Here is a 22,921-nt window from a genome sequence, read left to right as displayed (position 1 = left end):
AGCCCAAATTTGGAGCATTTGTTGATTTCTCTGGTGTAAATAATTTCACCCTGGCCAGTTTCAAACTCTCATATCACTGAACCAAGTTATGAAAAGATGAGCCCCAGCACACTTCACAATATTTCTACCATACAGATACAATAGATGGAGAAACATCAGGAGCATGCGAAATAACAAAATGCAATAAATTTTTTTAAAATGATAGGTTTTGAGTAATTATTATCATTTTTATATCCCATTGGATTATAATTTTATATCACTTGATTTTTAGTAATGGTTTAATAGTCAACTCATAAAATTTCTGAAATTTCACAATAGACTCTCACTTCTTTGAGATGGCTTCAGCCCACTAAAGATCCTAGTACAATTGCCAGGCAGGACTGCAAATTGGTACAACCAATTTGGGAAGCAGTATGGAGATTCCTTAGAAAACTGGAATGGAACCACCATTTGACCCAGCTATTCCACTCCTTTGTCTATACCCAAAGATCTTAAAAACAGCATACTACAGTGATGCAACCACTTTAGTATTTATAGCAGCACGATTCACAATTATTAACTGTGGAACCAACCTAGATGCCCTTCAGTAGATGAATGGATAAAGAAACTTGTACATATGTACAATGGAATATTACTCAGCATTAAAAGAGAATAAAATTATGGCATTTGCACGTAAATGGATGGAATTTTAGATCATTATGCTAAGCGAAATAAGCTAATCCCCAATAAACAGGGACCTAATGTTTTTTCTGATAAGTGGATGCTAATCCATAAGTGGGGGAGGTATGAGATGAGTGGAGGAATTTTGGATGGAGCAAAGGGGAGGGGGGCGGATAAGGGGGTAGGAAAGATGGTGGAATGAGATGAACATCTTTACATGTATGATTGCATGAATGGTGTGATTCATGCACAACCAGTGAAGTGAAAAATTCTGTTCCATTTGTGTACAATAAATCAAAAAGCTTTCTACTGTTATGTATAACTGATTAGAACTAATAATAATAAAAAAAGATCCTGGTACAAATCTATGAATCACTCCTTTACCACAAATTCTAGGGCAGCATGGCAGCATAAAGGGAGAGAGGGTGCAAACATATGCTGTTTCCCTTGAACCTCATTATTCTCAACATGCTGTTGGGACGTTTTGGTCTTGTGGGGTGTTCCTCTGAGTTATTCAGACTGGTTGTTAGGGCTGAATTGTTGATGTTATCAGCCAAACCATAAACTGTACAAGGAAATACAAATAAATTTTAATAAAAGTTTGATTTTCTTCATTAAATTTCATTCATTAAGATTCTATTTTTTAAAAAATATTTATTGTAAAATTACTTTAATGTAAATCTGGAATGTCATTAATCAAAATGTTAACAGTTATCTTAAATGGTGAGGGTTTTTTTTGTTTTTAATATTTTTTTAGTTGTTGATAGACCTTATTTCATATATAGAGCACAATTTTTCATATCTCTGCTTGTATACAATGTACATTCATTCACACCATTCGTGTCTTCATCATACATGTACTTAGGGTAGTGATGTCCATCTCATTCCACCATCTTGTTTTTACCCCCTTACTGCCTCCCCACCTCCCTCTCCTTTGCCCTATCTAGAGTTTGTCTAATCTTCCCATGTGCCTCCTCCCAACCCCACTATCAATTAGCCTCCTTATATCAGAGAAAACATTCAGCATTTGGTTTTTGGGGATTGGCTAACTTCACTTAGCATTATCTTCTCCAACTCTATCCATTTACCTGCAAATGCCATGATTTTATTCTCTTTTACTGCTGAATAATATTCCATTGTGTATTCATACACATTTTCTTTATCCATTCATCTACTGAAGGGTATCTAGGTTGGCTCCACAGTTTATCTATTGTGAATTGTGCTGCTATAAACATTGATGTGACTGTGTCCCTATAGTATGCTGTTTTTAAGTTCTTTTGGGTATAGACCAAGGAGTGGGATAGCTGGATCAAAAGATACTGACAAACTTTTACATTCATTAATTCAACAGACATTTACTAACTGACCCAATGCCAGGCATGGTGCTAGGCATTGGGTATTCACTGGTAAACAAAGCATCTTTCCCTCTTAATGAGTTAACCGTTTAGTGGGTAGACAGTAAAGAAACAATAAGTACATAATTTAAAAACATCCTGAGTGCCATGGAAGAAATAAGGTATAATGAAAGAGAATAACAGGGAAGATAGGAGGGATATTTACTTAGGAATGCTGGTGTTTCTGAAGTGACATTGAAACAGTACTCTAGAAGATAACACATTTAACATAAAAACAACAACAAGAGAAAAGTCTTCTAAAAAGTCAAATCAATGTGTACAAAGCAGAGGAAGTTAGGAACTAGAAATGATTGAAAAGGAGTAGCAGGTTGCAGCAGCAACAAGTTAGAGGGCACACTTGTAATTAATCCCAACGTCTTACCAGGCCTCAAGCCCCTGCTTGATTTGGTCCCCACTTCCTCCTGACCATATCTCCTAGCAATGTCCACAAGGTCTACCTTTTTTGTCTCTTACCCACTAGACTCATTCCCAACTGCCTGTTTTGTTGTTCCCTCTGTCTTAAAGACTCTGCCCTAGTATATCCCCAATACTTATGGATTCCATACATTTATTTCCTTATTGCTGTAAACATAGAGCCTGGAACAGATATTTAGTATGTAACAGAAACCCTAGGGACATTGTTAATGCCGAATGAAATTAAGCTGGAAGGGTAAAGCAAGGTAGAACACTGATCAAACAGAGACAAGCTGGGAGGACTTCCTGAAGAGGTATGTTTTGAAACAGAACTAGAGAAGGAGTTAGGGGGGCAGTTACAAAACAAGAACTTGTTCATCTCAGTCTTCTCCACTAGAATAGGTGCTCCTTTGGCACGCTAGAGCCATGCTTTACCAATCTATCATCAGGGGCTAGCCAGGGCTTGGTATATGGTGGGAGGTCGGTAGATGACTGCAAAATAACTGAGTGCAGTGTGCGCATAATATTCTATTCATTTGGTTGCAATACACTTCAGGAAAGGTGAACAGGTCTGTCAGCTCATGAGTCCGCTTCCCCAGCAGCCAAAGAGCACAAGCCAACTACGAGAAGAAACTGGACGTCGCGGAAGGAACGCAGTGGCCCATGCAGCTGCGCACTACGGCTCCGGGGCCCGGGGACAGCGGGACGCCCGCCAGCATTCGAGCGTGCGCATTGCATTCTTCCCGCCTCCAACAAGATGGCGGAGGCCAAGTAGCGAGGGGGCGGAGTGTGGCCGCCGGAAACCCCGCCGCTGCTTGGGGGGAGCTTCGGGCGAAGGCCCGGGAGCAGCGGACTGAGGCTGGCGCGATGCTGTTCCCGGGAAGCGCTGTTGGCTGCCGGTGAGGAAGGTGAAGCACGGAGTTGCCTTCCCGGGCCCCCAGCTCCCCCTATGTACGTCTCCCTGGGCTCCGGTCCCGTAGCCGCTTTGCCTGCTTCTGTACCATCCTCGACTCTCGGTCCTGGAGCTCCGGCGGCGGCAGGGACTGTGACCGGCAGAAGAGCCCAGGCTTCTGGCCGCCGGGCGAGCGTCTGGCAGGTGAGTGAGGCTGTGAGCTTTGGCGTCTCCCGCCCTGGCAAAGCTCCCTCTACTTTGCCCCGCAGCGCTACGGACCCTGTGGGGCTCGGCGGGCTCTGCGGCTCTCTTGTCTCCACGTCCCACCCCCTTCCCTCCCGCGCCCCCTTTTAGGCCTCCGCTTGGCCTCTGGCTTCACAGGTTCTTCATTCTCATACGGTGGGCCACGGTTGTGACGCCCTCTGCCCTCCTCACCTTTCTTGTCTGCGGAGCAAGCTTCGTCCCTGAGAACTGTGCCCGGTTCGCGTTAGGTGGATGGGTCGCCCTCCCCTCCAGTTTCCGTCGCTTCCCGATCTTCCTCGTTTTGACCTTATCGCTTCTTTTCAAAGTTTTTAACTATCTAGGAAGATTATTGGAAAGCCCGGCATTTGGAGTCACAAAGAAAAAGGCTTGTATTCCAGAGGCCGGCGAGTTCTATTCACCTTAGGGAAATCAAGTCTCCCGGAGACTGGGTTCGTTTAGGAAAGACTGACTCCTAGAACTCATGCAGAGTAGGGAAATGGTGCTGGTAATGGCAAGTGGTTGTTTATCTAAATAATTAATCTTTTTCGGCGTAGTAAGTTTTGGGGTCTCTGGACTTTTGAGGCTGGGTTTTGTAGATCCAGTGAAAGAATTGGTACTTGTTATGTTCCCTTTAAAAAAGAAGACCTTATAAATGTGAGATATCACATAACGACCCGAGAAAAGATACGTGATTCATTCTTTTATTCACTGTTGGCTTAGATTGCACACTGAAGCTTTAGAATCCTGTTTTGTACAGACCCTTTGTTACATTTAGAAGGACTAAAATAGAAAAAAAAAAAACTTTTTTAAGCTCAAAACTTCTCAAATTGCTTGTACTCTCAATTGTTGCTACTGCTTGACAATTCCTATAGTGCTTAATATTTTCTGTAAAATTTAGGTTTATGCCAGTCTCTTCTCTCCCTTCTTTATTACTATGGCAAGGCTCATCGCAATTTATTGATATAAGAAACTGTCCTAAATAAATTATGTGGTACCTTGCCAGGGTTTATAAGTACAAACTGTAGAGTCAAAGTGGTAGTAGATGAAGATGCTGTGACTGATTATTTCATCTTTTCCTGTAATTGGATTAGGTATTGAGCCCGGAAAACATAGACGTGTGCTTAAAAATATAAATAATGCTGGGTACCCTGGTGCATACCTGTAATACCAGTGGCTTGGGAGGCTGAAGCAGGAGGATCAGGAGTTCAAAGCCAGTCTTAGCACAAGCAAAGCACTAAGCAACTCAGTGAGACTCTCTCTCTAATGAAATACAAAATAGGGCTGGGAATGTGGCTCAGTGGTTAAGTGCCCTTGAGTTCAACCCCTGGTACCAAAAAAACCAACATATATATATATATATATATATATATATATATATATGTATAATATGTACATATATATGAGATATAGTATGCCCTTTAAGATTGCAAATGTGTGGGCTTTTATAATTTTAGAGATAGAATTGTTCCATTTCTAATATGAAATATTTTTGTTTGATTCTTGTAGTTCATTTGTTTATTGACAACCTTCACTTTTCCACATCCAAAGACTGCATTTTAGACCTTGTCTTTCAGTTTTGTTCTTTCATTTGAAGGGACAATAAGGACGTTGAAACTGCTGTGCTCCAATGAATGGCTGGCTGCTTCTGGAAAAATGATTTGAAGCTTCATGTCAAAACTTCTCTGACCACAAACTTTCATTAAAACTTCTCACTATTCCACTCTTAAAAAAGCTGTTTTCCCTTTCATTCTCTTTATGAAACCTCTTTGTCTGTTCATCCAATCCGTTTGCCTACTGATGATGCCATTTGCTTCCCTATGTAACCAGGATAATCAGTTTTTACCAAGTTTTTATTGATGGCGTGGAATTCTTCACTTTCTGTAGTTTTGACTTTTCTAGTCCCCAGTCCTGAATAAGTCTCATCATCTTTATCAGTTTGATCCCTGAAATCCTGAGGGTTTCCAAAAAGCAGTTACATAAAGAATACTGATTAGTTTTCATACCAACTTGGGTACTCTGCTGAGTCTTTAGTATTGTGTTCCATTTTGTCTCATTTATAGCAAATAACTTGATCTCTTCCTGCATTAAGAAAAAACCATCTTCTACTACCCAGTTTTCTTCTTAATATTATCCCCTTGTTTATTCATATCTTAGAAGAGGAAATGTCTTTTCTTCTTTTCAACAGCAACCCCCTCCAGATGTATTCATGATCATCCCTTCCCATCTCTCTATAACTGCCTTTATCACTTCTTATCCACCTTCAGTCTCTCCCTCTCTAAACTACATACATGCTTATGCCTTTTCCAAGGCTACCAGATGCAAGTGCTGTATGCTTCTCAACTCCAGCAGACCATTCTGAATTTTGAATCTGCTATGCCACTAAATTTTTATTTTTTTTCCCTAACGACTCATTTTTTTTTTCCATTCCAGAAGCCTGATATAGTGGGACGAAGATTGACTTTGAGCCAGATAAATCTTTTAATCTTGTGTTTGAAGTCTGTTAAAGCCACTTAGTAGTTTGTGGCTGTGGTTATATTGCTACTCAAACTATTCTGTGTTTATAAAGTACCTAAGTTCACTCAGTGAGTATGAAAGAAGTTAATACCTGTTAAATGTCCATCCAATTGTTTAGTACATTGTGGAGTTCTTAATAAATTCATCCTTCCTTTTCATCATGACTTCCATTACTCTTGAAATTGGTGTATTTAAAAGTCACCTGTGGCCTTCTAATTACCAAATCCAACAGCTTTTCTTCCATTATCTTTGATTTCCTTTGACCATTTGTGAAATACATTCTATGGTAGTAAGATGATTTAATTTCTTGGTTCTTCTACATTGTACTTCTTTTTTTGGTGGGGGCTACTGGGGTTTGAACTCAACCACTGAGCCATATCCCCAGCCCTGTTTTGTATTTTATTTAAGACAGGGTGTCACTGAGTTGCTTAGGGCCTCACTGTTGCTGAGGCTGGATTTGAATTCAGGATCCTCCTGCTTCAGCCTCCCAAGCTACTTGTATTACAGGCATGCACCACTGTACCTGGCTACATTGTACTTCTTGATTCCCTATTTCTCTGAAAGCTTCTTCATATTTCCTACACTCTCTTGACTTTGTTCTTACCCCTAAACACAGCTGTTCCCTCTATCAATTAGGCTGCAAACAAGATTTAAGATTGGCTCATGTAATTGTAAGTACGTAGATAGAAATGACTTGAAGTGTTGTTTGTTCAGAGATCATGTCATTGGAGCTAAAGTCCCATGTCTCCTCTACTCTCTCAATTTTGTTGTCTCATTTGGGCTTTATGCTCACATTGGCTTCAAAAAGATGGCCACCAGCAATGTTCACGTTGTAGCTTTTTCCATTTACTTTCAAAGGGAGAGAGGCTGCTTCTCTCCTAACCTTTCCTCAAAATCTTTAGCTCTACTCTGAACAAACAGAAGATCATGCCGCCAAGCCTGTAACAATATCTTTGTTAAGAGGGACGGAATTCTAACTGGCCTTGCCAATGGAATGAATCCTTTCTAAAAATAAGGAGTGCAGCATAGTGCAGAGAGGTGGAATGGATCCTACAAAGGTAATAAGTGTCTTCAAGAATCTGTATGCTTTTCACTGTATTTTCTTGGTGATCATATCCTTTTTGTCTTTATGATTATAAATTATGTCTGTGTAGTTGTTTTTTGCTTCTGTAACTCTACTTCCCATTTTTACTATTTGGCATGTATCTCTTAAGATTACTGCCGTAAGTCTAACTCGGCCAAAGTGGATCAGTTTTATCTGTATCCTACACTTACCCTCACTTCCTGTGTTTATACGTGTGTGTGTGTGTGTGTGTGTGTGTGTGTGTGTGTGTTTGTATTCCTCTTCTTCCTGACTTCTCTTTTGTAACCACCTGTCTCTCAGCCACCTAGTTTAAAAAACTTGCAGTCATCTTAGTGGTTCTTCCATTGTCAATCAGTGGTCAGATCTTGCATATGTCTTATATTATGCCCCAAGTTATAGAATACTCAGTTAACCATGATTTAAACAGTGTCTCACATAAAAAGAAGTTTAGAGTTGAAGGAGTCCATGGTTAGTCAACTGAACAGTGATGTTATCAAGGATTCAGATGTTTTCCATCTTTAAATTTGACTATCCTTATAGTGTGCTGACCTTTGTACTTGTCCCATCATAGTTGCCGATGGCTCTTTCTACTCAGGCATCATAGTTGTCAGACAGCTAACAAAGACAAATGGAAGTTTGCCCTCTCATCTCTTGATTAGGCAAGAAAACCTACAACAGAAAGTCTGTATCTGACGTCCATCCTGGCATGTCTATCACCTTGTTGCAGGGAAGCTAGGAAAACCAATATGTGGCATTTCAGTCTAGGAAAAAGGCAAATGACTGAAGAGAAGGTAACAGTATCAGTGACATACTTTTTATAGCATTGTATTGAGAAGTAAGTTTTAATAAGAATTCTCAGACAGCAATAGTAAACTTTTGCCCAAGAGTTGATGTAAGCTAAATAAAGAATTTTGACCGAATATTCATATAATCATAACTGACTGTTTAAAATGGATTAATATGTAACATTATAATAAATTTGAATGATACATTAGAATATCTGGGTTCTTTAAAGATCGATGTTAAGTACATTAAGCATACCCAATAAAGCCACTATGAGAAACGGTGATATGTAACAACTATTAAGAAATAGATTTGTGGTTCCCTTTAGGAATGAGAGACATGTAGGGAACATTTTTGGTTGTCATAGTAACTGTCAGATTCACTGACAATTAGTCAGTGGAAGCCAAACACAGTGAGTGTCCTGTGATATTTGGAATGGTCCATAAAAAAAACAAAGAATTGTCCCTTCAAAAATGCCACTACACACTGAAATAGTGTGCCTTTTGAAAGAATTCACTGGGATTCATCTGTATTATATTCTTAGTTGCAGAAAACCAAATTCAAACTGGCTTAAACAAAAAAGGAAGTGTTGCTTCCTTGTAGTTAAACTTTTGCTAAGATATAATCCAGTGGCTCACGTGAAATGAAGGACTTGGCCCAATTTCTCTAATTGGTCTGCTCTGTCATTTCCCTTGTTTTGGTTTTATTCTCAGGCCACCCTGTCTCATGATAGCAAATTACTGTAATACTTTCAGACAGCACCCTTATTTCACATACAAAGTAAAATGAAAAATATATTTTTTCCCCCCAAATCCTGGGAATTAAACCCATGCTCTCAAGCATTCTAGGAAAGTACTTTACCCCTGAGCTACATCCCTAGCTCTTTTTTATTTGATTTTGAGATAGGTCCTACAAAGATGCCCAGATTGGCCTTGCATTTGCTGTCTTCTTGCCCAGCCTCCCAAGTTAGCTGGGATTATGGGTGTATGCCACCACACCCACAAAAATGAAGAATTTTTTTGTATTTGATTTTTCAAGTATTTGTTCAATATCACCACCACTCTTGAAACCATTTCTAAACACCTATTTTCCTCTATTATGCCATATTTTATATTCTATGCCTCTATTATATATAACAGACTATATTATTCCTTATCTCATGCATTAATTCACCTTGTCTTAATTATCTTTATGTTCTTAAAGTCTAAATGTGTAGAATTCTCTGACTTAATGTACAATCATTTATAGAAAGAATTATGAATGATTTTGTGCCTAATACAACAGTTGTTGTTGAACCCTGAATTATGTACATTATGTACCCCTACCACCAAAGCCTATATGTAATGTTCTGATAATTAATAGAGTATGAATTCATTTGAAAGCCTTTCTGAATTTTAGGAGTGTTTTTGCCATTAGAGTCATCCCTTGGCACCCTCAGGAGATTGGTTCCAGGGTCCACTGTGAATGCTCAAATCTCTTGTATAATGTGGCATAGTATTTGCATATAACCTATCATATTCTTCCATATACTTTAAATCACCTCTAGATTGCTTATAATTCAGGTTCAGCATCACTAATGCAAACATTTAAAATCTGAAATGCTCCAAAGTCCAAAGCTTTTTGAGCACTGACATGACACCGCAAGTGGAATATTTACATCTGACCTCGTGTGATAGGTTGTACTCAAGAGGTGCACTAAAAATATTGCATAAAATTACCTTTAGACTGTGTTTAAGGTGTATATGACATAAGTTATTTCATTTTTAGACTTAGGTCTCATCCTTGTGCACATGCAAATATTAAAAAATTCCAAATCCCAAACATTTCTGGTCCCAAGCATTTTGGATAAGGGATACTCAGCATATACCAAATACAATGTAAATGCTATGTAAATAGTAAACTATATTGTTTAGGGAATAATGACAAGAGGGGGAATAAGGCTGTGCAAGTTAAATTTAGATACATTTTTTCCCCAAATATTTATTATATACTGTTGGTTGAACTCAAGAGCCCATGGATATGGAGGATTGTCTGTTTTTCTCAGTCAATAAAGCTAAACACAGGTGTCATTTTATTTAACAAAGATTTTTAGAGGCTGGTGTTATAGTTCAGTGGTAGAGTGCTTGCCTAGTATATGCAAGACCCTGGATAGTATAAAACTAACTGAGCAAACAAACAAAAACCCAGATTTTTTGAGTCTGCTATGTGCAGGTAGTGTGGCAAGAATAGTAAACAAAACAGAGTCTGTACTCTCTTTAAGCTTAAATCTCAGTGGGAAGCATATAGTCAAAAAACATTATACATGGACCCCCCCACACACACACATATACACAAATAATATCAGGTAGTATGTAAGCTTTGAAATTAATAGGCTCAGGGGAGAAAGCCTAATGGCATGCTAGTTTAGATGGGCTGGTAAGCAAAGGGCTTTTTGAGAAGCTTTTGAGCTAAGAGATCTGAATGAATGAAGTAATGGGCTAAGTCATGAAATGATGTACATGTGAAAGAGCCTACATTATCCTTGTCAGGATTTGAAATCAACATTGTGCTAGCCTTAAAAAATGAAATGATACTCATTTTTGTTCTGGAAGAATTTGTGTATGATTGGAATTATTTCTTTATAAATATTTGTTAATAATTCAGCGGAGAAACCATCTGGAATGGGAGTTTTCTTAGTGGAAAGTTTTTATAATTTGATACCCCCTTCTTTTATTCTTTTATTTTTATTTTTTGCAATACTAGAGATTGAACTCAGTGCTTCACATGTGCTAAGCAGTCTGTCTACCACTGAGCTATACCCCCAGCCCACAGTTTCTCATTTTTTAAAATTTGTTCTATTTATACACAACAGAAGAATGCATTTTGACATATCATACATAAATGGAGTATAACTTCTCATTTGTCTTGTTGTACATGATGTAGAATTACACAGTTCATATAGTCATATATGCACATAGGGTAATAATGTATGATTCATTCTACTATCATTCTGACTCACATTCCTCCTCCCTTCCCTTCACTACCCTCTGTCCAGTTCAAAATACTTCTATTCTTCCCCTCCCCACTTATTATGAATTAGTATCCACATATCAGAGAGAACTTTTGGCCTTTGGTTCTTTGGGATTGGCTTATTTCGCTTAGCATAATATTCTCTAGCTCCATCCATTTACTTGCAAATGCCATAATTTCATTCTCCTTTAAGGCACATTCTCCTTTAACATGCACAATCTCTGTATACGTTAAATCATCTGTAGATTACTTATAATATATAATACAATGTAATTTTTATGTCAATAGTTATACTGAATTGTTTAGGGAATAATGACAAGGGAAATAATTCTGTACATGTTTAGTACAGTTGTTTATATATATTTTTGATGGGATGCAGACTCCATGGATACAAAAGGCCAATTATTTATTGTCTTTTCTTCTCTGTAGTTAGTGTGTGTAGTTTTGTTTTTTCAGTAAGTCATGTTTGTTAACCCTGTATTTCAGCTCTTAATATCATTAGTGATCTTTTGTTTGCTCCTATTAATTACAGAAGAGTATGTGAAAATATTTCATTAAGATTTGATTTTCCCTTGTAGTTTCTGTCAACTTATACAGTTGAGGCTGTGCTAGTGGTTGCATAGAGATGCATAATAATGATGTCTTCTCAGTGAATTTATATTATGAAGCGTTCCTCTTTTATTTAAGTAGTACTTTTTGCATTAGAATCTAGTTTGGGATTAGTATATAACTCCAGCTTTCTGTTTATTACTGTTTGCATGAGCATGTCTTTTTCCATTCTTTTACCTCCAGACTTCCTATATTCTTTTGTTTTAGATGTCTTTTATGTGACATATTTGGATTTAAATCATATCATATACTTTACATTTGTGATGTCTGCTAATTCTTTCTTTTTTAAAATTTTAAAATTATTTATTCTAATCAGTTATATATGACAGCAGAATGCTGTTTGGGGTATTGTACGCAAATGGAGCACAATTTTTCACTTCTGGTTGTACACAAAGTAGGGTCACACCATTCATGTAATTGAACATGTACCTAGGGTAATGATGTCTGTCTCACTCCACCATCTTTCCTATCCCCTCCCTAATTCTTTCCTTTTTTATATATATATATATATATATAGTTATTTAGATTAACTGGCCATTTCATCATTCAGATTTTTCCCCTCATTATTTGGAGGTTATGACCTTTTTTTCCCTCTTCTCTTACAAGTGACTCTAGAAATCACAATATACTTCTTATAAAGTCTAACTTTTTTTTTAAAGAGAGAGAGAGTTTTTTAATATTTATTTTTCAGTTTTCGGTGGACACAACATCTTTATTTTTTATTATTTTTATGTGGTGCTGAGGATTGAACCCAGAGCCCCCCGCATGCCAGACAAGCGAGTTACCGCTTGAGCCATATCCCCAGCCCCATAAAGTTTAATATTAACCAATAACTTTATTTTCTTCCAACATGTTGCAAGTGAATTGTATTTACTTGCAACACTACTCATACAATATTGTTGTTGTGCATTTTAGTTCATTCCTATTTTCCTTTTCCCTCACTATTCTTTTACACTATCAGTATTCTGTGTCAGTTAACTCACGTATTACCATATTTTACATTTCCTGTACTCTTCCACTTAGAATCATTTTCATTTAAAATTTTATTTAGTCTGCCTGAAAATGTCTATTTTACCTCATTTGATTTTGTTCACTTGTTTGTTTTTGCCTCCTGCTTGCTTGGCAAACACTCTTCGTTGAGCTACCCACACTTTTTTTTTTTTTTTAAGACAAGGTCTCCCTAAAATGCTCAGGTTGAATTTGTAATCCTTCTGCCTCAGCCTTTCAAGTAGCTGGGATTACAGGTGTGTGCCACTGAGCCCAGCTATTTTATCTCATTTTTGAAGGATATTTTTTTCTAGATATAGATTTCTAGGATAACAGTTTATATTCTTTCAGCACATTCTAGGTTGATGCTTACTTCATTCTATCCCATTCCCTTATTGTTATCTCTTTGTGTTTCTCCATTTAAATTATATTTCTCCTTTTAAAGTACCTATCATTTTGGTTTCAGGATTTTTAACTTTATCTTTCTTTTCTGTTGTTTTCACCATGTTGTACATACACATTTAATCTTTGGACTTCAGGAATATGTGAATTGGTGTCTTATCAGTCCTGGAAATTCGTTAGCCATAGTTTCTTCAGATAGTACCTTTACCTCCTGGGCTTAGTGGTGCATGCCTGTAATTCCAGCTACTGCAGAGGCTGAGGCAGGAGAATTCCAAATTTGAGACTAGCCTTGGCAACTTAGCAAGACAAGACACTGTCTCAAAATAAAAAAAATAAAATGATCTGGCAATGTAGCTCAGTAAAGCAACCCTGGGTTCAATCTCCAATGCTACAAAATAAATAAATAAAAAGAGAAAAGATATTACCTTTGCCTCATTTTCTCTCTCATACTTTTGGGATTCCAAGTTAGTATGTTAAGACCATCTTATCTGTCTTTAACCCTCTTTTATGATATTTTTTCCCTTTGTTTTTTCCTCAAGGCTTTATTTTGAATTTTTTTATTTTCAAAGTTCGTTTTTCACCTGTTTTACCTATTGCTTATTCATCTAGTAAGTACTTGATTTAGGTTATTTTATTTTACAGTACTAGAATTTTTATTTTTTTTTATCTATATTATATTTTATATGTATGTTTTATAGTTTTCAGTCCAAGCAATAGTAAAAAATAAAAATTTAAGAAAGTTTGACTTTTATCTTCTTGAATATAATAACATAGTTATTTTGCTGTTTCTTAATGGCAGTGTTTCCTGGTCTCTGTGAATCTGATTACTTGTCTGTTGTAGAACTAATCTGATATAAAGTTAATGTTTCTCGAAAGAAGATATTTACTTGCTATTGTCAAGTGCCTGAGGGTATAAGACCATCTTAGTCAAATTTCATATCTTAATTTTCCTGGGCCACCTAGAAACTTAAATCTGACCTAACTGCATAGTTTTTGTTATGGTTAGAATATGGGTAGCCTCCTCAGAGGTCCATGTGTTAAGCACTTAGTCCCAGCGTTGTGCTGTGGGAGGTAGTAGAACCTTTAGAAGGTGCGTTTTGGTGGGAGATCGTTAGCATTGTTAGCGTTCCATAGAAGATAATTTTGGGGTCCAAGTTTTCTCCTTTTTTGCTTTACTTCCTGGTTTCTGAGGCGAAAGTTTGCTCTGCCATGCATTGCTGCTGTTATGTGCTACCTTGCCAGAGATCCAAAGCAATGAAGCCTCTAGATTATGGATTAGAAACTTTTTACAACTGCAAGCCAAAACAAAACTTTTCTCTTTGTAAGTTGATTATCGAATGTGTTTTATTATACTAGTGGAAAACACTGTTTAGTCTCTTGGTTCCTTTTTATTCTAGGAGTGTAGCCCTTGAGAACCTCATGCTACAGCCAACAGTGTTTTCACCCTTCATCTCCCCTGTTCTGTATTGCAGGCAACAAACATCAAAGTTTAAATGCTTGTTTGCAAACTCAAAAGGCAAAAGCTGAGGTCACCTTTCTGGGTTCCTGACTTCTAATGGATTTGAGCTGGTTAGTCATTTCTCACTACATTAGTAGTTATTTGTTGCTTTTAAGAAGATTGATATCTTATCAATCTTTAAATTGCTTTTGGAGGGATAGTAGGTCCAAATTGCCTGATATGCTGTTTCTACAAGTGGAATAAATGAAGTATTCCTTTTGTTAATGCCCTTTTATAATATAAATAGGAATACCTGGGAAAGGTAAACAATTAAGCTGTGGTTTAATTTTTTTTTTTTTTTTTAGATCAGACTAGTTCTTATTATTTGCAAAACTCCCAAGGGAAAGAAGCAGAAGATATTTTATTTCATTAGAGAAATAAAAATATTTGATATTGTGAATAGCACATTGGGGCAGGAATTGTCCTTTTTGTAAGCAAACAGAACATAATATAAACATTTTGGAGTAGGATTATGTGGGGTTAGAGGGAGAATACACTGAGCTGAGAAGGAACTATAAACAAGTTTGTCCTGTAGTATTTTTTTTTTTTGGAAGTTGGAGTTTATTTTATTTTTTATTTTTTAATTTTTATTTTTTAGTTTTTGGCGGACACAACATCTTTGTATGTGGTGCTGAGGATCGAGCCCAGACCGCTCGCATGCCAGGCGAGCGCGCTACTACTTGAGCCACATCCCCAGCCCCTGGAGTTTATTTTTCATAATTAAGATTAGCATTCTTTTTGTGCTATGTGGATGTCCTGATTTTTATTTATTTTGTATTCTTTCACATTTCAGGGACAAAATATTATTTTTTTACTCTTACCCATATATCTTTAAAATATTACCTGTGTAATTTAAATTTAGAATTAAATCCATTAAATATGGATGTCAAATATATATATATATTAGAAATTCTAGGCAAACTAAGCTATAGTAGTCTTTACATTATTGTAAATTGAATGCTATTGAAACACTAAAAATGATATCAGAAGAAATGAAAAGAATGACAAGAAAGAGATGGGTAGAATGCCATAGGCTTAATTAAATAAAGAACTATTAAAATATTACATATGTAATTTAAATTTTAATTCAGCGTTAAATCCATTAAAAATGGAAGTCAATTAAAAACAGCATACTACAGGGACACAGCCACATCAATGTTTATAGCAGCACAATTCACAATAGGTAAATTGTGGAACCAACCTAGATGCCCTCAATAGATGAATGGATAAAAAAAAAAATGTGGCATATATAACACAATGGAATATTACTCAGCAATAAAAAAGAATAAAATCATAGCATTGGCAGGTAAATGGATGGAGTTAGAGAAGATAATGCTAAGTGAAGTTAGCCAATCCCAAAAAAACAAATGCCAAATGTTTTCTTTGATATAAGGAAGCTGATTCATAGTGGAATAGGGAGAGGGAACATGGGAGAAATAGACGAACTCTAGATAGGGCAGAAAGGTTAGAGGAGAAGTGAGGAGGTATGAAGTAATTAATGATGGTTGAATGTGATGATCATTATTATCCAAGATACATATATGAAGACACGAATTGGTGTGAATATACTACGTATACAACCAGAGATATGAAAAATTGTGCTCTATATATGTAATAAGAATTGTAATGCATTTCGCTATTATATATAAATTAAAAAAATAAAAATGGAAGTCAAACATACAAATTAGAAATTCTAGGCAAACTAAACTATAGTGGTCTTTACATTAATGGGCATTCATTTGAGGGCAGTTCTTGAGTGGGAGGATGGTGATGAAAATTTAATAACGATTTGACTTGTTATAAGTCATAGCTATTAGTATGAAATACCATCTCTCTTTGCATTTAAATTGATATATCAACAAAATGCAAAACACCTTCTTATAAGGAAGCCTAGAACTTCTGAATTTGTTTACTTGTTTGTTTTTTCTCTTCTAAAAGAAGACACTAAGTTGATGATTCATGTTAATTATAGTTTCTTTACTTCCCTGCTTTGTTAGATTGAAATAACTCTTTGTTTTAGATTTGCTCACTTGTCTTTAGAAAACTGAGGGATGAAATGAGGAGGAGAGAGAATTTTAGAATTAAAAGTAACTCTAGATTTGGTAAAATCTCTCTTGTGCCTTCCAATCCCACTCATCTTGTCTTAGGAATGTGAAATCAGAAACCTGAGGGAGGTGGGTAACTTGCTTAAGTTATAGTAGACTAAAATTCAGACTTTCCCCCTTATTAGTAATTCCTTAAGGTTTTTTCAGCTGTATCATTCTACTAGGTATAGCTGATGATTTATCAATAACAATATACTGAGATTTATTAATGCTGATTAATTAATTTATTAATATACTGAGATTTATTAATGCATCTTGATTCGTCATATATTCATTACAAACAATTAATTTTAGACTTCCTAAGTTAAATTCATTAGTCTAGTATTTTAATTTCTTTAAGTTTGCTATCTGTGACTAAATTCAGATGTAAAACTGTTTTGGCCTTCAATCTCAGCATTTATTAATGTCTGTGCTATTCCTGAGTAGACTGTCATATGGGTTGAGTATCCTTTACCAAAAAATACTTGAGACTAAAAGTATTTAGGATTTTGAATTTTTTTAAATTTGGAATATATATGTATGCATGTCTTGAGTAATCTTATATAGTTTTTTAAAATTCTTTTTATGGTACTAGGGATCAAACTCTGGGATTTGCATATGTTAAGCACACACTTTACCACTGACGACATCCTCTGCTCCTATGTGGTATTTTTAGTGTGTCTGCATTTTGACTACTGTCTTATGAGGTCAAGTGTGGAATTTCCCATTTATAACATCATGTCAACACTCCAAAAGTTTTGAATTTTGGAGTATTTGGGATTTTTCAGATTAGAACTACACAACCCGTATGCATTTTCTGAAGATTTTTACTTCAATAGTACCCTCTGTAAAGCAGTAATTATTCTAGAGTAAGTACCTCAGACAGTGTATGAATGATACTATGCTGCTGCTATAATAGCATTTTACATATTTAGCCAATGTTCTTATTATCTCGTTTCCAAAATTTTGTCATTGTTGCCTTACTACTATAACACACATTTTCCCTATTGTGTTCTTTGGTGTTTATTAGATCTTGATATTAGTATCTTTAATTAGGTTTTATGACATTCTACCCATGTTTTTTAAGTCATTCTTTTATCTTGTCTTTGCCATAGTTTAATTTCAGAGACTGATATAATTTAAAGTATTTCAATAGCACTTCTTCAAGAGTTTCTTAGTTTTAACACAAGAGTTTTTCCTTTGCCTTCTCTAACATACATCAGCACTTGAAGATGTGTCAGCCATAAGTAAACTTACAGGTTGGAAAAGTGTCACTATGGACAAAATCTACAAATTTATTTTAATTATTGTACTAATTTGGTTGAATATTCACTGAGAACACATGAATTCTAACCAACTATTAAGTTGGGTCTCAGTTGAAACTAGTAGGAATTTTCACAGAAATGTAATACTTACTCAAAAACCAAGTGATATGGTAGAAAAATCAGGTGTGTTTTATCAATATAACATATCATGGTAGCTTCAAAATTCAGTTATTCCTTCACTGTCGTACTTTCTGGAATTACATATTATTAAAAAAAATTCCCACAACTTAATAATATTTGATAAGTTATTATGTGTTTTGATTTCCTATTAGTTTATATTGGACTGATGAGATTCTTGACTTAGCATAGAATTAGATCTTTGACAGAAAATTTACATCTCAATTCAGGTGACAGCCTGTGAATTAAATATTATTATTCTTAAGACCTTAAGAACTAGACTTACACCATGAAAATTATCTTGACAAAATGTTAAATGTAAGGAGTTGATAAGAATAGCTAGATGGGAAAAGGGTCCCTTTCATCTATATTTGATATATATTACTTATATTTGCCTGGTAAAGTAGATTGTTGTGTGTATGTTTATGTGTGTGTGTGTGTGTGTGTGTATGTTTTATTTGTACCAGGGATTTAACCCAGGGGTGCTTTACTACTGAGCTACATCTCTAGCCCTTTTTTATTTTTTATTTTTATTTGTCTCACTAAGTTGTTTAAGGCCTCACTAAATTACTGTTATCCTTCTGTCTCAGCTTCCTGAATCATTGGGATTATAGGTGTGCCCGACTATAATTGTTTTTTGTTTTTTTAAAATTTATTTCAGTTTTACTGAGTTGCAGATTAAAATCTTTTACTTGGCTTTTTAATCTGTTTTTAATGAAGTTGTTGAAGGCCCTATGTAAACCTAGTAGTTGTGGCTTCTCGTTCATTATTTATGTTATCCATGATCATCATTTACTTTAATTAAGGCATGCAAATTTTTTCATACTTAATACATTTATACTCATTTGTTATTTGTCCAGAGTAGACTATTTTTATTGAAATTAAGGACCAATCACTGCTATCATGGTTGATATCTTTCTGTTAATGGTAAATATATTCAGATTTGTATGTAGGAATTAATTGATTGGCCCTGAATCAAGGCCAGAAGTTTGTTGAAGCTGTTGGTTTCAAGCAGGAGCCTAAAGTAATGTCTTTTTATGGTCTGTTGACTACTTCAGAACTTTATTAGAAGTGTAATAGTCAATTCAATAGAAAGAAACATCTGAAGGTGGGGAAAAAAGAATTGTTGACCATGGTTCAGTAGAAAAAGAAAACTGGATTCAAGTGTTTGGCTCTGTCTTTAACTAAATTAGGAATAATCATTTAACCTTCTTGTGATTTAGTTTTTATGTTTACAGAATGAAAACAAACTGTTTTAACAGTGTATTTTAAAAATATATTTTCTGAAGTGATACAGGGAGCTTCTATCAGGTAACTTTTCTAAAACTCACCTGTACACAAAATTTAGAAAACCATATTCTACTTTTATGTTACCAAAGCCAGTTTGTTTCTTGTCATGTCATCTTGATTGTTAATAGAGTTGTAACACTTAATTTGCTTCTTGGCCTTAAATTTAAGAGTAGGTATTAATAAAATATCAGGATAGCGTCTTATTTGGTAGGCTAAAAAATGTAATAAGCTAAAGATACAGCTCAGTGGTAGAGCACTTACTAACAGGCATGGGTTCAGTTCCCAGCACTGGGGGTTGACCTCAAGTTTGAGTCCAGTCTAGGCAACTTAGTGAGATCTCATCTCAAAATAAAAAAATAAAAAGGATTGGGGATGTTACTCAGTGGTAGAGCACCCCTGGGTTAAATCCCCAATACTATACCCCGCCCCCATCAAAGAGAAAGCTAGTATTAGTATCTTTACATAATATGTTTTCTCATCAGAGAGTAAACATAGTTTTAAAAATTACTGCAAAAAGCTTGATAATCAAACAAGCATTTTCCTAAGTAGGGCATAAATAATAAAAAGGTTGTATAGCATTGTAAAAGCCATAGACCTTTTTGTACAAACTCACCTTGAGATTACTAGGACACTAAAAACAAGAATGCTGCTTTAATCCTTACTTAAATGGGGGAGTTCTGGTTTTTCATGGCTTTCCTCGTTCTCGCCTATGGTGAATAGAGCCTATGTGGGTGACCAGTAAGATATTACAGGACAGTAATAGAATACTACTTATAAGGATAGATCATAAAAGACATAGTAGCTTCTGCCTTGGTCTCTATATATTGCTCACTCTGGAACCAGCTAGTACATTGTCATGAGAATACTTAAATTACCCTGTGGAGAGACCAACTTGGGGTCCAAACCACTGCCAACTTGCCAGCCAGCCATGTGAGTGAGCAAGTGAACGTGAAAGTGAATCCTCTAGCCCCAGTAAAATCAATAAAAGTTGCTTATGTAAACAGGGAATTAGTAAAATATCTAGATTCTCTCACCTTACTCTGGTAATCCATAATGGAAATTCCATACAACCCATCTGCTTATATGGCTGTAATCTGACACACCTAACTTGCTCTTCCTAATTACCTCTTACCATGGGCTCACTTCTGTTTGGCCTAAAACAACTTAAGTATTTGAATGTTAGTCTTCCTTCCTTCCTTCTTTTTCTTTTTCTGGAATTGAACCCCCAGCCCTTATTTTATTTTGAGACAGTGTCTTCCTAAGCCTCAAACTTTTAATTCCTCCTGCCTCAGCCCCTGGAATTGCTGGGATTACAGGCATGCACCACCACACCCAGCTTCTCTTAGATACTGCAATACACATTTTCTAGCTTTAACCCTTTTTTTTTTTTAAAGAGAAAGAGAGAATTTTAAAATATTTTTATTTTTCAGTTCTCGGCGGACACAACATCTTTGTTTGTATGTGGTGCTGAGGATCCAACCGGGCCACACGCATGCCAGGCTAGCGTGCTACCGCTTGAGCCACATCCCCAGCCCCAGCTTTAACCCTTTATTAGACTGTTCTTCAGAGAAACAGAACCCATAGGAAGGAGGGGGGAATGCATGAGAGGCATTTAGAGAAGAGATTATTGTGAGAATGAGTTTATGGGGTTATAGAAGCCCAGAAGTCCCTCGTAAGTGCTGTCTGTCAAGGCACAGTGGCTCATGCCTGTAATTTCAGGGGCTCAGGAGACTGAAACAGAAAAATCACAAGTTCAAGGCCAGCCTCAGCAATTTAGAAAGACCCTAAGCAAAGGGCTGTGGATGAAGCTTAGACAAATTGCTCCTGGGTTAAATCCCCAGTAACTCCCCCTTACCCCCACAAAAAGTACTTTCTGTAAGCTGAAGACCCAGGAAAATGCAGGTGTAATTCGTGAGTCTGAAAGCCTGAGAATGAAGTGGGGAGTAATGAGAGGGCTGATGAATGTCCTGGAATTGGAAGCCCTGAGAACCAGTTCTTACTGTCCTAGAGTAGAAGATAGATGTCCTGGCCCAAGAGAAAAAATAGAATTCACCCTTCCTCTTCCTTTTTTCTTTGGGTCTGCACTTTCAGTAGGTTGGATAATGCATGCCCACATTGCTTAGGACAAGTCTTGTTTAACTCATTCTTCTGATTCAAATGCTAATCTTTTCTGGAAACACCTTCATAAGAAATAATGCTTACCAACTATTTGGATATCCTTTAACCCAGTCAGGTTGATTTAGAAAATTAGCCATCACAAATACATAAAAATCTTAGTTCCCTCTACTGTAGATATTATTACTTCAGTCTAGCCATTGGATCCAAGTGTCATCCAGATCTTAGTGGATATAGGGTATCTTTCATTCACAAAGTTGTGAATTCTGATTATAAGTTTAAGAATAGAATATTTGTATTGCTAGAATAGTGTGAATTGTAAGATGGAACTGAGAAAAAAAATTAACCATTTGTTATGTATGATGGTAATCTTCAGAGGAGTAAGAATTTGAAAAATTTAATTCTATAAGGTGTTTGTGTGGAATGATACGGGAGCATGGAGATGTGTGGATTGAATGTATGTTTAGATTAAATGTCTCATTTAGACTTCAACATAAAATATCAGAGAGATAGTTGCGTATCCAGATGAGAGTATTAGAAAGAAGATATAAATTTGAGATTTAGCACCATCTAGTTGACATTTAAATCCATGAGATTAGGTGAGAAAACAATGAAGAGAAAAGGCAATCCTAGAACAAGCTCTGGGGTACTCCCATCTATTAGAGGAGTGAAGAAACAGAGCCATTAAATGAAAATGGAGGAAGGAGGAAAACCAGGAGAATGTGTAATGGAAGCCAAAATAAAAAATATATTTAAGGAAGAAGAGAATAATTAGCTTTATCAGATTTTACTAAGAATATTAAGATAATGGAATTTGGTCATGTTGGTGATTATTGGTGTCCCTCACAGTTGCACTTAAGGAAATTGTTTAGGCTTAGGATAACTAAAGAGAGAAAATGAAAGCCACTAGATGAAGAAATATTGTTGTGATATTGAAGCAAAAAAAAAGGGGGGGAATCCTATCTAATGAAGAGTTTAAGGTCAAGGAAGAATTTGTAAAGATGAGTAATACTAGATCATGTTTGTGTGTTCACAAGAATAATCCAGTAAAAAGAAGAAAATTATTATATAGCAGAGAGAGGGAATTAATAAAAGTTGATTTCTTAAAGAAGACAAGAGTAATTGAAATCCACAAATGTAGGTATTAACCATTGATGGGAGCAGGGAACTTAAACAGTAAAGAAGTACATATACGTATACAGTAAGGAAGTAAGTATATAGGAGAAATGTAAGGGAATTTCTCTTCAATGCTTTTGTATTCTCAGTGTAGTAGTTCCTTTAACTTAGAAAGGAATAGATAGTAAAATAGGTCTGTTACTGGTTTGAGGAGACAAAGAAGACATGAAGAATTTATTTAGAGTGTGGGAAAGAAAACTTTCTTGGAACTAGAGTACTCCTCTAAGCAGTGTTGACTGTCCTTTCTAGTTTATAACTCTGAAACAGCCAACCCTGTTACCCCTCTTGCTGTGTAATAAGTTGCTGTAGTGAAGACATGCAAAAG

At 36.1% G+C, this 22,921-nt stretch overlaps 1 protein-coding gene and 1 non-coding gene across 8 annotated transcripts in view; both read left to right on the top strand.

Moving 5' to 3' along the window:
* Nucleotides 1-3,234: 3,234 nt before the first annotated feature.
* The window catches only part of Apc (APC regulator of Wnt signaling pathway), a 121,568-nt gene continuing 101,881 nt past the window's right edge, over nucleotides 3,235-22,921 (top strand). For all 7 annotated transcript variants that reach the window (XM_076856922.2, XM_076856919.2, XM_076856918.2 and 4 more), the window contains exon 1: nucleotides 3,235-3,564. The gene's annotated coding sequence lies outside the window, so the exon portion shown is untranslated. The remainder of the gene's footprint in view (nucleotides 3,565-22,921) is intronic.
* Nucleotides 18,980-19,119, top strand: LOC143400582 (small nucleolar RNA SNORA2/SNORA34 family). Its single transcript, XR_013091493.1, has one exon. It is a non-coding gene; the product is annotated as a small nucleolar RNA SNORA2/SNORA34 family (small nucleolar RNA).

This window comes from Callospermophilus lateralis, chromosome 5, assembly GCF_048772815.1.
Source record: "Callospermophilus lateralis isolate mCalLat2 chromosome 5, mCalLat2.hap1, whole genome shotgun sequence".
Classification (NCBI taxonomy): domain Eukaryota; kingdom Metazoa; phylum Chordata; class Mammalia; order Rodentia; family Sciuridae; genus Callospermophilus; species Callospermophilus lateralis.
This window is presented reverse-complemented; position numbering and strand designations above follow the sequence as displayed.